Source organism: Dama dama, chromosome 12, assembly GCF_033118175.1.
Source record: "Dama dama isolate Ldn47 chromosome 12, ASM3311817v1, whole genome shotgun sequence".
Taxonomy (NCBI): Eukaryota; Metazoa; Chordata; class Mammalia; order Artiodactyla; family Cervidae; genus Dama; species Dama dama.
The window spans coordinates 72,549,624-72,564,240 of record NC_083692.1 but is presented as its reverse complement, the minus strand read 5'-3'; the positions used below and the strand labels follow the sequence as shown (position 1 = coordinate 72,564,240).

The 14,617-nt window shown below is 41.8% G+C and overlaps 1 non-coding gene across 1 annotated transcript; it reads left to right on the top strand.

The window, feature by feature from the left end:
• Positions 1-938: 938 nt before the first annotated feature.
• LOC133067486 (U6 spliceosomal RNA) lies at positions 939-1,046 on the top strand. The gene has a single exon (XR_009695278.1). It is a non-coding gene; the product is annotated as a U6 spliceosomal RNA (small nuclear RNA).
• Positions 1,047-14,617: the final 13,571 nt, after the last annotated feature.

Below are 14,617 nucleotides of genomic sequence, written 5' to 3'. Positions count from 1 at the left end.
GCCATTTGCAGCAACATGGATAGACCTAGAAATTATCATATTAAGTGAAGTCAGACAGAAAAGATAAATATCATATGATACCACTTATATGTGGAATCCCCCCCCTCCAAATGATACGAATGAACTTATTTACAAAACAGAAACAGACTCACAAACTTAGAAAACAAACTTACAGTTACCAAAGGGGAAAGAGGGGAAGGGATAGATTAGGAGACGGGGATGAACATACACACACTGCTATATATAAAACAGATAATCCATAAGGACCTACTGTACAGCACTCAGTATCCTGTAATAACCTATCATGAAAAAGAACCTGAAAAAGAATAGACACATTTGCCCAGGTGGAGCTAAATCACTTTGCCGTACACCTGAAACCAACACAATATTGTAAATCAATTAGACAACAATATAAAATAAAAATTTTTTAAGCTTTAAAAAAATAACTAGGGAGTTTGAACAGCACGCTTTTCAATTTCCCGTGTTTGTATTATAACTGCTGATGCATTTGCCAGCCACCTTCATCTTCAGAAACCATGAACCTTGAAACCCTAGAAAGAGACAAAGAGTATCCAATTCTGACTCTACCAACAAAACTACTGGGAGACCCTGATGAAATGTACAATGATACCTACATTTTTACAATAGATCTAATCTTTAAGTCAGTTTCCTTTACTTTTTGCATTGATTCTGGGATCTTTGGTTTCTGACTTGAGGTATAACACCTCCCTGGGCTATGTAATTCACCTGCGGCAGTTCACCCATTTTAAATCAGATCTTCTAACAATTCCTATCTTGGGGGAGTGGGACACAGTACCATCTGCTTCTGTTTCTTAGACATAACCTAAGGATTGAGTTTCTCTACTGGCATAAGTAGTGCCTCAGATGGTGAACTCTCTGGAATTTTCCCCTTTAAGATTTGTAGAAAAAGCAAACTAGTGCTCGCTTCGGCAGCACATATACTAAAAATTGGAACGATACAGAGAAGATTAGCATGGCCCCTGCGCAAGGATGACACGCAAATTCGTGAAGCGTTCCATATTTTAAAAAAAAAGAAAAAAGAAAAGAAAAAGAAGAAAAAGAAAAAGAAAAAGCAAACTAAACTAAAATACCCAACATGTAACATGTACTCTGTGTGCATACCAACTTACTTACAAGAGGTTGCATCTGAAAGAACAAAGCATCTAGAAATTTCCATACACAATCTAATAGCTAGGGAACATTGTTCCTTTCTCAAAAAAGATGCTTGATGAAGTTAGCAGACTATAATGAAATTTATGGACTGACATTGAGAAGGAAAGTCTTTGAAAATAGGTCACTTAAAGGCAAAAGAAGTGTTTTCATCATTTAATGGTGTGTAAAACCCTATCAACTGTCCAGGGCTAGTTTCTTTAAAAAATATATCCATTTCGTCCAGTTTACATTCAGTCATGCAAGAAATACTTGTGTGCCTACTGCTGTGCCAGATTCTGTTTCATGGCCTGGGATGAAGTGGTATATACAAAGGCGAGGTATCTGCCCTCCTGGAGCCCCCAATCCAAGTGGATGACAATTTATTCATACAGATCGGTTCAAATAGGCTTTAGGTGGCAGTGGTTTGCAGAGACAGTGATATAATTCAGAACCAGAATAATCTGAGTAAGACAGAAGAACACAGGAATGTTTGAGATACTTCTCTCTCCTCCCTGACATCTTCTCTCTCCTGACAGAGCTCCTGTATGTGTTTCTATCAGAAAACTGACTCCTCCATATTGTAAATCTTGGATTTCTTGTTAAAATCCCCCTTACCAGATCTTTTTCTGCTTGGCAGGCAAGGATAATATCCTTCTCATCTCCCATCTTGTTTGTATGGTATTCCCTGGTGGCTTAGATGGTAAAGAATCTGTCTGCAATGTGGGGGACCTGGGTTCGATCCTTGGGTTGGAAAGATCCCCTGGAGGAGAAAGGTATAGCTACCCACTCCAGTATTCATGCCGGGAGAATTTCATAGACAGAGGAGCCTGATAAGCTACAGTTCATGGGGTCGCAAAGAGTCAGACACGACTGAGCAGCTAACACTTTCACATTCCAGATTAATAACCACATGGCCAACATGCCATAGATGCTTGTTAAACGAAAATCATGAACGTGGGGAGAAAGGGTGGGTCAGAATGGTGGGTCAGAGCTGAGTAAACAGCTGTGGACCAAGAGAACCAAAACCAGACATTGTTCGGGATCATAAGACACACCTCATGAAAAAGCAGGGGACTCATGAGGGCCAAGACAAGCCTGTTCCTATTAACAGGGATCCACCTGGACACAGCTCCTGGAGCAGAACTCAGTGGTTCATTCTCAGAGTCTAATCTGGGGTTAAAAGGAGACTACTATGTGCAAAAATTTCTCATACTTGATGCTTTCAATTCAGTGAGGATCTTGCCATCACCCATCAGTGAATACACAGCACTGAGGAAAGGTATGTGCTAGTAGGCAAATTAAATACAAGGAGAACCCACCAGGGGCAGGTTTAAAAACTTCATATTTTATACCATTTCAAGAACCTCACTGCCTTAAGTCATCAGTATGCACATCGTACAGGCAGAGCCACTTGGGCATAGGCTTAGAAGTGGTAAGTAATGGCCTAGAGTCAGACGTTATTGCTTTTGTTCATCCATTATTCATTAATTTATGAAGTATTCATTAATGCCTATTATACACCATGCACTACTAGGTCCTGAGAAGACAAAAATGCATCCAAGTTAGCGAGTAGGGATTTAAATCTTGTTCAGTGTGATTCCAAACCCACATCCTTCCTTCTGTACCAAGGCCTCTTGGTGAAGAAAGCATTTCAGTAATTTAATAACTGACACCACTCCCACCATGTCATGCTGTTGTTCAATTTCTCACCCTACTAGGGCTGGTGGTGGTATAGCTAGAAGACTTTAATTCAAGGGGTAGTTTCCTCTTTCCTAAATAAGATATAAACACCCAATTGTTTCTTTATCTTAGTCAAGTGCAAATAGAACTTCAAGCCCCAGGGTCATTCTTTTTGCCTACAACCCATCCCTGCCATTCACTACCATACTGTTGATCAGTAGCCAGGTTGTGTCAGACCCTTTGCAACCCCCATGAACTGCAGCATGCCAGGCTTTCCTGCCTTTCACTCCCGGAGTTTGCTCAAATTCATGTCCATCGAGTTGGCTATGCCATCCAACCATCTCAATCTCTGTCGTCCCCTTCTCCTCCTGCCCTCAAGCTTTCCCAGAATCAGGGTCTTTTCCAATGAGTTGGCTCTTCGCATCAAATGGCCAAAGTTCTGGAGCTTCAGCACCAGTCCTTCCAATGAGCATTCAGGGTTGATCTCTTTTAAGATTGACTGGTTTGATCTCCTTGCTGTCCAAGGGACTCTCAAGGGTCTTCTCCAGCGCCATAGTTTGAAAGCATCAATTCTTTGGTGGTTCGCTTTCTTTATGGTCCAGCTCTCACATCTGTACATGACTACTGGAAAAACGATAGCCTTGAGTATATGGATCTTTGTCAGCAAAGTGATGTCTTTGCTTTTTAACACACTGTCTAGTTTTGTCATAGCTTTCCTGCCAAGAAGCTACTGTCTTCTAATTTCATGGCTGTAGTAACCATTCTCAGTGATCTTAGAGCCAGAGAAGAGGAAATCTGTCACCTCTTCCTTCTATTCCCCTTCTACCTACCATGAAGTGATTGGACCAGAAGCCAGAATTAGTTTTCTGAATGTTGAGTTTTAAGCTGGTCTTTTCACTCTCCTTGTTCATCCTCATCAAGAGGCTCTTTAGTTCCTCTTAACTTTCTGCCATTAAAGTGGTATTATATGCATATCTGAGGCTGTTATTTCTCCCAGCAATCTTGATTCCAGCTTGTAACTCATCCAGCCCAGCATTTTGCATGATGTGCTCTGCGTATAAGTTAAATAGGGTGACAATAAAAGGTGTTGCCGTACTCCTTTCTCAATTTTGAGCCAGTCAGCTTTTCCACACAAGGTTCTAACTGTTGCTTCTTGACCTACATACAGCTTTCTCAGGAGACAGGTAAGGTGGTCTGCTATTCCCATCTCTAAGAGTTTTCCACAGTTTGTTATGATCCACATAGTCAAAGGTTTTAGTGTAGTCAATGAAACAGAGGTACATGATTTTCTGGAATTCTCTTGCTTTCTCTATGATCCAGCGAATATTGGCAATTTGATCTCTGGTTTCTTTGTCTTTTCTAAACCCAGCTTATATATCTAGCAGTTCATGTACTGCTGAAGCCTAGCAGGCATAATTTTGAGCATAACCTTACCAGCATGGGAGATGAATGCAACTGTTAGTAGGTTGAGAATTCTTTAGTACTGTCCTTCTTGGGAACTGGGATGAAGACTGACCTTTTCCAGTCCTGTGGCCACTGCTCGGTTTTCCAAATTCATATATTGATATATTGAGTGCAGCACTTTAACAGCATCATCTTTTAGGATTTTAAATAGCTCTGCTGGAATTCCATCACCACCACTAGCTTTATTGGCAGCAGTGTTTTCTAAGACCCACTTGATTTCACACTTCAGAATGTCTGGCTCTGGGTGAGTGACCACATCATTGTGATTATCTGGGTCATTAAGATGTTTTTTGCATAGTTCCTCTGTGTATGCTTGCCATCTCTTCTTGATCTCTTCTGTTTCTATTAGGTCTTTACCATTTCTGTCCTTTATTGTACCCATCTTTGGATGAAATATTCCTTTGATAGTTCCAATTTTCTTGGGGAGATCTCTAGTCTTTCCCCTTCTGCTGTTTACCTCTATTTCTTTACATTTTCCACTGAAGAAGGCCTTCTTGCTTCTCCTTGCTAAAACTTTGCATTTAGTTGAGTGTAACTTTCCCTTTCTCCCTTGCTTTTCACTCCTCTTCTTTCCTCAGCTATTTGTAAAGCCTACTCAGACAACCACTTTGCCTTCTTGCATTTATTTTTCCTTGGGATGGTTTTGCTTGCTGCCTCCTGTACAACATTATGAACCTCTGTCCATGGTTCTTCAGGCACTCTGTTTACTAGATCACTACCACACTTTCGTCCGTAAATCCTGCCTGAACCTAAGAATTTTTTTTTTTTTAAATTTCAGAGTGTACTACATTCTATGAATAGGCTTAGAAAATGCAAGTGACCTCAGAATTAGCAAAAAAAAAAAAAAAAAAAAGTCCTCAGAATTCTTGGCCAAACCCAAATCTAATGAAAACCCAATAAAATTTAAAGCATATGAAATTGGGTTATTTGATGGCTTGATTCTTTTTGTTATACAGAATAGAATTTACTCCATAACTCAGGTGAAAAATAATGCCATATTGCCTTTTTTTCTAAATGTAGTAACGTCTGGCTCTGAGTCTTGACTTGCAATGATTTCAAGCTCAGTCATGTTCAGGGAAACTTTCCCTTCCCCAGAGCTATATAACAATCTCAGGAGATTTATATAGTCCATAAAATTTGGAGCAAAGCAGCCAGTCCTTGGTCCATCAAATTGCTGTCAAGATACCCATTTTCCAAGCCTGTGTGGTCCATTTGCTGGCAGGGATCCAGTAATTCTTTGCCCTTCTTAGACATAGAGACTGTGGTCCTCAAGTCTTGGTGCTTCAGGATCAGCATCTTGAGCCCCATCACCCTACCATCTCCTGGGTAGTACATGGGCAGGGCTGCAGGTCTTTCCTACCTATGAAGCCCCTGCCAAGTTCTTTCCTCCAGCCTCCAAAAGCAAGGCTTTGCCAGGTCTGGCAACTTTGCCTCACCCTGTCCAAGCCTCAGGACCCATCCCCTACTGCTGCTGCTGCTGCTGCTAAGTCACTTCAGTAGTGTCCAACACTGTGCGACCCCATAGACGGCAGCCCACCAAGCTCTGCCGTCCCTGGGATTCTCCAGGCAAGAACAGTGAAGTGGGTTGCTATTTCCTTCTCCCATCCCCTACTAGGACCACTCCAATTTTCACCTCTGACAGACTATGGAAAATAAAAGTCCTCAGGACCAAAGGAAGTCCCAGATATCCAGGACTCAAAGCCTAACCTGTCTGGATGAGAATGAAAAGAAGTAACTCATTTTTATTCTATATTATTTTTTCCCCAATTTCTCTCGTCTCGATGAGTCAACAGGAAATAACCAAACCTGTCTCTGCTGCAAAGCAGTGACCATGGAGACATGAGAATCACCTGGAGCACTTTTTTTTTTTTTTTTTTCACCTGGAGCACTTTTAAAAGATGCTGACACCAGGGCCCCATCCTGAGCCAAATAATGGCAATCTCTGGGGAGGGACACTGGGTGTGGGTCTCACCAGGTGACCATGCACAGTGAGAATGGAGAACTCCTTTCCAGACTCAGGTCAGAGGTGACAACTGGGGAAGTCAGAGAAGACTGGCAGATACCATGATACAGATATGGAATCTCAGGGGAAAATGAGTGCATTCTGGATGCAATAAAAGGAAAATCCTGGGGGAAAGCAAGTATCCTCATTTCCTTTTAATCAAGGATACAAAAGCTAGGCCACAGTTGACCTGAGGCCCTCCAGTCATCTGTCATGATGCAGGCCCCTCATCAGGTTGAATTCAGTTCAGAGTTCAGTTCCGTTGCTCAGTCATGCCCGACTCTTTGCAACCCCATGGACTGCTGCATGCCAGGCTTCCCTGTCCGTCACCAACACCCGGAGCTTGCTCAAACTCATGTCCATCAAGTCAGTGATGCCATTCAACCATCTCACCCTCTGTTGTCCCCTTCTCCTCCCTCCTTCAATCTTTCCCAGCATCAGGGTCTTTTCCAATGAGTCAGTTCTTCACATTCGGTGGCCAAAGTACTGGAGTTTCAGTTTCAGCATCAGTCCTTCCAATGAATATTCAGGACTGATTTCCTTTAGGATGGACTGGTTTGATCTCCTTGAAGTCCGAGGGACTCTCAAGAACAGACCTCATCAGGTATGTTCCTCTAGAATTCAGTCTGATGCCCTTTTTCTTTTCTTTTTTTGCTAGGCATTTATAATATTGCCTTATGAGACACCTTTTCCTAAGTACAGGGGATAGGAAGATGATCTGTCAGCTATAAGTGAATCACCAGGAGAAACTAACATCTTGCAGATACCTCCAAAACCAGTGAATCATAAAGTAACAATGGGCTGAGAAGTTTAAAACAGAAAGCTAGCCAACCAGTCAGCGACTACTTATTGACTGTTCTCAGTGAAGCTGAAATTATCTATGCCATGAAACCTGTGCACCCTTCCTCTTTTTTTCCCAATACACTCCCAAACCCCTCCTGGACAAGTAGGAATGAATTTCTGATAACTTCAAAGAAGAGTAAGTAAAACCATTCTGAATTAATAACGCTCTTTACATTCCCTAAAGAAACTGAAGAGTTTTGTAGCTAGGGACAAACAAGCCTCAAAATGGATAAGGGAAATGTTCAGAGTTGCTCAGTGGCTGATTTGGGAAGAGGGGCAGAATAGCTAAATGATGTCCCAAAGCTAACAGGTATCCATCTGCTTCTCTGTCTTGTATTTTCTACCTGGAAATAGAGAAAGCAATGTTACTGTTCTTTCCTAGAGGTGGGGTATGTTTATGGTTGGGATCACACAATGTTACATAATTTGAGTAACTTAGAAGTAGACGTATTTCAAACAAACTTCTGAAATCACAGCTCATCAATAGGTGGCTATGCATGTGTTGAACATAAGCAGAATTCTAGTCACTGTAATATTTACAGTCCTAGGGATAAGAACCTTTCCTTTAATAATTTTAGATTGTATATCCCTGAGTTGACTTAAGAGTTAAGTAGCACTATACATTGCTTTTATTCATTTATTTTTTTTAAATTTTTTAAAAATTGAAGTATAGGTGATTGGGAAGTTAGGAGACTGGAATTAATATATACACATTACCACACATGGAACAGTTAACCAATAAGGACTTCCTGTATAGCAAAGGGAGCTCTACTCAATATTTTGTAATGACCTATACGGGAAAAGATTCAGAAGAGGAATGTGCATATATATGTGCTGTCTGTCTGAAATTAACATGACATTATAAATCAACTATATGTCAATTAAAAATAACAAATGAATGAATGAATACAAGATATTAGAAGGGATTAAGTATATTTCTGAAGAAAAATGGAAATATAGGTGATTTACAGTATTATAATTATTGTATTAGCTTTCTTCTTTATTAAGCAGATCAATGATATAGAAAGGCCCCTATTTTATCCCACAAGACAAGACAATCTCATGCTCAGTTGTGTCCGACTCTGCAACCTCATGGACTGTAGCCCACCAGGCTCCTCTGCCCATGGGATTATCCCAGCAAGAATACTGGAGTGGGCTGTCATTTCCTTCTCCAGGGGATCTTCTCCACCCAGAGACTGAACTTGTGTCTCTTGCATCTCTTGCACTGCAGGATTTACCTACTAAGCCATGGTTACAACTAACTGTAGCTCTGATGATTTGACTGACTCCATCGGTACAGAGCAGACCATACCAGCAACAGCCCAAAGCAGTATCCATCTCTACCAGCAAAATGCTAAGGAAGTGCTCATGACCTCCCTCTTCCCTGCATGGAAGATCAGGTTCTCTGTGCAAATATCCCTCCAAACCAAGGCACAGGGAGTAAAAACCATCTACGCAGAACCATAGCATGTTTGGAGGAGTAGCATCTCAGCAGTCATTGAATCCAAATTTCTCGGGAGCTCATTCACACAAATGAGGGAGAAAAGTCACAGGCGCAGCATCAAAAGAGAAGATAAAAACCTACTGAAAGATGTAATACTAATTTTCACACTTCTCTTTCCAAATTAAAAACCTCCTGTTATGTGCTAGCCTGCTCTGTCTACCCACAGCTAGGGCCTGTAAACTAGTTAATTCTCTTGGCATTCTGCGGGATCAATTCTTCAGGTTTTATTAGAGTTATTTAGCCTTGGGAATTCCAAACAGAAAGGAAATTTATTATCCATCTGCAAGTATGGGAAGGATTGATGTATGGAAGATGGTGACCATCTGTTATCCACTGAGGTCAGAATGAGACAGGAAAGCTCTGAAGATATGGAAGAAAAGACTAAAATGAGATATGAGAAAAGTCTTACTGAAAGTGAGGGTTAAACACGATCATAAATTATCAAGATTGGATTACAGTTATTTACAAATAGAATACAGAACTGTCTCCTCTGGCAGTATTTAAAGTATCTTGTGATTGGAAATTCAGTAGGAAGACAACTCTGCAGAAATATCCATTAAAAGAAGATTATTTTTGGTCGATTTACCCAATTTTAGCATCTTGATACTTATGCACTAGAGGATGTGAGCTCCATGAAAGCATAAACTGTGCTTAATTCTCCCTCTCCTCTGTTTAACATGGCATTATGTGCAAATAAATAGGCAATAAAGTATTTTTGCTGCTCTTTGTTTAACAAGGTAGGCAGTTGTGCCTAATACTTTTGTATAGAACCAAAATCAAGAGACTAGGATTCCTGGGGTCTGTCCCATGTGACAAATGTGCCAATCTGACAAAGCTTCATCCATTTATTTGATGATGTGTGATATTCTCTCTGCTCCTATGGCCAGCTTCTTTCACTGTAGGTCTCCAGTAACCTCTAGTTTGTCATATCTGTGGGATCTTTTCTGATTGTCTTTTTTTACCTGTCTATGAGGCCAGTTCAGTTCAGTTCAGTCACTCAGTCATGTCCGACTCTTTGCGACCCCATGAATCGACAGCTCTCCAGGCCTCCCTGTCCATCACCAACTCCCGGAGCTTATTCAAACTCATATCCATGGAGTCAGTGATGCCATCCAGCTATCTCATCCTCTGTCGTCCCCTTCTCCTCCTGCCCCCAATCCCTCCCAGCATCAGGGTCTTTTCCAATGAGTCAACTCTTCACGTGAGGTGGCCAAAGTATTGGAGTTTCAGCTTCAGCATCGGCCCTTCTAATGAACACCAAGGACTGATCTCCTTTAGGATGGACTGGTTGGATCTCCTTGCAGTCCAAGGGACTCTCAAGAGTCTTCTCCAACACCACAGTTCAAAAGCATCAATTCTTCGGTGCTCAGCTTTCTTCACAGTCCAACTCTCACATCCATACATGACCACTGGAAAAACCATAGCCTTAACTAGACGGACCTTTGTTGGCAATGTAATGTCTCTGCTTTTTAACATGCTATCTAGGTTGGTCATAACTTTCCTTCCAAGGAGTAAAGTGTCTTTTAATTTCATGGCTGCAATCACCATCTGCAGTGATTTTGGAGCCCCCCAAAATAAAGTCTGCCACTGTTTTCACTGTTTCCCCATCTATGTCCCATGAAGTGATGGGACCAGATGCCATGATCTTTGTTTTCTGAATGTTGAGCTTTAAGCCAACTTTTTCACTCTCCTCTTTCACTTTCATCAAGAGGCTCTTTAGTTCCTCTTCACTTTCTGCCATAAGGGTGGTGTCATCTGCATATCTGAGGTTATTGATATTTCTCCCGGCAATCTTGATTCTAGCTTGTGCTTCTTCCAGCCCAGCGTTTCTCGTGATGTACTCTGCATATAAGTTAAACAAGCAAGGTGACAATATACAGCCTTGATGTACGCCTTTTCCTATTTGGAACCATTCTGTTGTTCCATGTCCAGTTCTAACTATTGCTCCCTGACCTGCATACAGGTTTCTCAAGAGGCAGGTCAGGTGGTCTGGTATTTCCATCTCTTTCAGAATTTTCCACAGTTTATTGTGATCCACACAGTCAAAGGCTTTGGCATAATCAATAAAGCAGAAATAGATGTTTTTCTGGAACTCTCTTGCTTTTTTGATGATCCAGTGGATATTGGCAATTTGATCTCTGGTTCCTCTGCCTTTTGTAAAACCAGCCTGAGCATCTGAAAGTTCACGGTTTACGTATTGCTGAAGCCTGGCTTGGAGAATTTTGAGCATTACTTTACTAGTGTGTGAGATGAGTGCAATTGTGCGGTAGTTTGAGCATTCTTTGGCATTGCCTTTCTTAGGGATTGGAATGAAAACTGACCTTTTCCAGTCCTGTGGCCACTGCTGAGTTTTATGAGGCCAGGGGCACTGCAAATCTCTACATTTTTCTTGAAATGTTTTCTCTTTTGGTTTCTATGGCACCACGTGACCCTCCCAGTGCATTCCCATCATCTCACCTCTTATTCAGCCTCACTCATGCCTAGAGAGGTGGGGGCTTCTCAGGCTTCTGTCTGCTCATGCTATTTACCAAGTGACTCCATTCAAGTCACTGGTTTCAACTCATATCACCTTCACTTACAACTCCTCAGTCTCTCCTATCTGTGCCCAGGCCCCTATGTTAGCATCAATAAAATGATCATCTCCATTTGGATGTCCCTGATGAACAAGTCAATTCATGCAAAGCCTCTCATTACCCTTCCTTCCCCAACCTTGCTCCTTCTGCACTTCCTGTATGGGTGTGCAGGGACATGTGTGCATCCGCATGCCCATGGCAGGAAACTGGAAGTCATCCATAGCTTCTCCTTCTCATATATCCAGTTAGAATATACTTTCTTCCTCCTCTCTTCTCCATTCCCACTGCTCCTACCTTGGTTTAGGTCCTGAGGATCACAATAGCTTCCTCACCAAGCCTGGCCTTCTATTTCACTGCCTTCCCCCAACCCTCCATGCTCTTGACAGCAACATCCCCAGAAAGCCTATCTGAGGAGTTCACTCCATTAGCTAAATCTCTCCAGTGGTTTCCCTGTAACTTTCAGACGGCCCCTCCTAATCTGGCTCTTCCCTCTTCTCTACAGCTTCAGTCCCCACCCCTGCACCCTCTGTCCCTCCCTCAATGCTAAACTTCAGTCCTCTGGAGCTACTACTGAAGTGCCATGCTCTCCTCTCACCTCTGAGCCTCTGCACACGCTGTTCTTTCAGTCTAGAACACCTATCCCCATGATACTGCCCATCTTCTAAGACTTGGAAGACACATCTTCCAATCTGGAAAGGACCACCATCCTGTTTCCATAGTACTTGCTGCATAATTATTACCTTGTACCCTAATTGCGGTTTTGTCTGCCTCCCTCTGCTGGCTATAAGATCCCTGAAGATGTGGACTATGTCCGATTCTCTGATTCATCTGTATGCTGAGAACAAGACTGTGCACAGAAAAAGTGCCCAGGAAATGCCTCATGAATGAATGATGAGCTTAGTGGCCCAGGGTCTTCAACTCAGCCTGTTATGCAATAGAGTTCATCGTCTAATTTCTAGTTTTTACTTGTTCAGCCAGGCCACTGGACGGGAAAGTCAGTGGAAAGAAAAGGCCAATGTGACATGCAATGGAACAGCAGGCTGGTTTCAACATTCTTAGGAGCAGGTGCCTCAACTGCCATCTCTTTCCAAATTTTCTAAAAACCTCCTCTGTTATGTGCCAGCCTGCTCTGTCTATCCACAGTCAGGGCCTGTTAACTAGTTAATTCTCTTGGCATTCTGTGAGGTCAATTCTTCAGGTTTTATTAGAGTTATTTAGCCTTGGGAATTCCAAACAGAAAGGAAATTTATTATCCATCTGCAAGTATGGGAAGGATTGATATATGGAAGATGGTGATCATCTGTTATCCACTGAGGTCAGAATGAGACAGGAAAGCTGTCTGGTTACTCTGGTTTAAAAGTGTCCAACAACTGTGTTACTCCTTGTTTCTTAGCCTTCAAGTCTTCTCTTTACTGGAAGCTCATTGATGTCAGGAGCCATGGTTTTCTCTCCTCCATTCTCATTCACAGGACTTTGCCAAATGAGCCCCCACCTTAGAAAGAACTAAAGGGACAGACCAGCGGGATGTCCTCCAGCCTTACTTGAACTCCCACTATGCCTGTTCAGGTTTTGAGTGGCTGCCAATTTTCAAGGGCGATTTCATCCTCCAAACCTGACAAGAACCCAGCAACTCCTAGCTCAACACGAGTCCATGTCTACCTATGGAGCCTCAGAAAGAATCCATGGCAAAAGAAAGCCCACGTCTAACATGCTGTGACTCTTCAGCTGAGTCCAAGGGTTGCTCACTGCTGTGCATCTCAGTTCCTTTGTGTGTGTGAGCATCAATTCCATGTTTGCCCTTCTGAAGCCAATACGTCCCTTAAAAACAACATCCTTGGGATTTTCCTGGTGGTCCAGTGGCTAAGACTCCGCACTCCCAAAGCAGCGGGCCTGGGTTTGATCCCTGGTCAGGGAAATAGATCCCACATGCCACAGCTAAGAGTTCATGTGCCACAACTAAAGACCCTGCATGCCACAACTAAGACCTGGTGCAGCCAAGTACAGAAATATTCTATTTTTTTAAATCCTTGTTGCTTTGTCTTTTGATTAAAAAAAAAAAGTCAAACTGAAATCTGTGTGTTGACTATTGCAGAAACACAAAGATAATGCAATACCTCCTGCTTATTTTCCAAGTATGGATATAACAACTTTGCAGTATAATGGCATCATCAACATTTGCATACAGATGTATACTCTTAGGGAGGCTAAATTGTCACTCAATACAGTACCATTAAAGCTACAGACTTTTGCATTAAACCTACAGAATTGTCATATGTCCCTCTTTAGATTTCTGCTTTTTCATGGACAAGTAATCGATATACAGGATTTTCTCACCCAGGCAATCATGGAAACAGATGTTCTCGCTATCTACACATGTAATGCCAGACTTTTACGGGGAGATGGCTCTAGAGGAGGAATATATTAAAAATTCCCAAACAGTTAAAGGTAACAACTAACAGAGTTGGAAAAAGCTGGTGGAATTCATTGCATCTGAGCCAGGATGAGAGCAAAATGGATACAAAATGCTGACAAGCCTTCTACATAGTAGTGGTTAAGGTTTATTTGTCCGTGAATCTCGCTTTAAGATGGCACTTAGCCTTCTCAACTTTCTTCCATTTCACTGGACAAACGGATGTTTTAATAAAGGTCTTAGTTTATTTAGAGCTTAGAGATACAACTTGTTGCTTCACTAGATTCCTTTCTGAAGCTCCAAGCTACAATTCCAGCTGCAGCGCCTAAGAAGAAAATCCTAGTTTCAATAGCAGCAAACCTCCCTGGAGTTTTTGAAGAGATGGAAACAGATAAAGTCAGAATGCTGGGGGCCTTGCTGCCTTGGAAATTTTATCTGACAAGTTACACATTCAGAGAGAGAAAACCTCCGCTGGCAGTAACATATTGCTGTAGGTTTTCATGTAATTATGGTTAAAGCATTAAGATGTTTTTCAAGTCTGTCTTGCACATTCATTGATTTTGCTGCTTCAATTTTCATATAAAATCCATTACAGCAGAGTGGTGAAGAGTACCAGGCTCTGAAATCAGACCGGCTAGGCTGGGATCTTATCTCTGAATCTAGCCATGTGGCCTTTGGCAAAGTGTATCACTTTCTGGTCTCAATATTTTTCAGTGGTGAAATAATTTCTTCAGGCATCATTTGAGAAGAAATGAGTGAATATAAAACCCTGGAACTGTTCTTGCACATAACAAGCATTCAGCAGATAATGGTACTTTGTTACTATTATGACCATATTTAATTTAAGAAGCCTTTAAGAAAAAACAACATTTAATGGCCTGTGTCTCCTTATAACAATAGAAAAGACTGGTCTTCAGAGTTACAACCATGTTTTAGAAAGAGAAATTAGGCTGATTTTGATTTTCTGG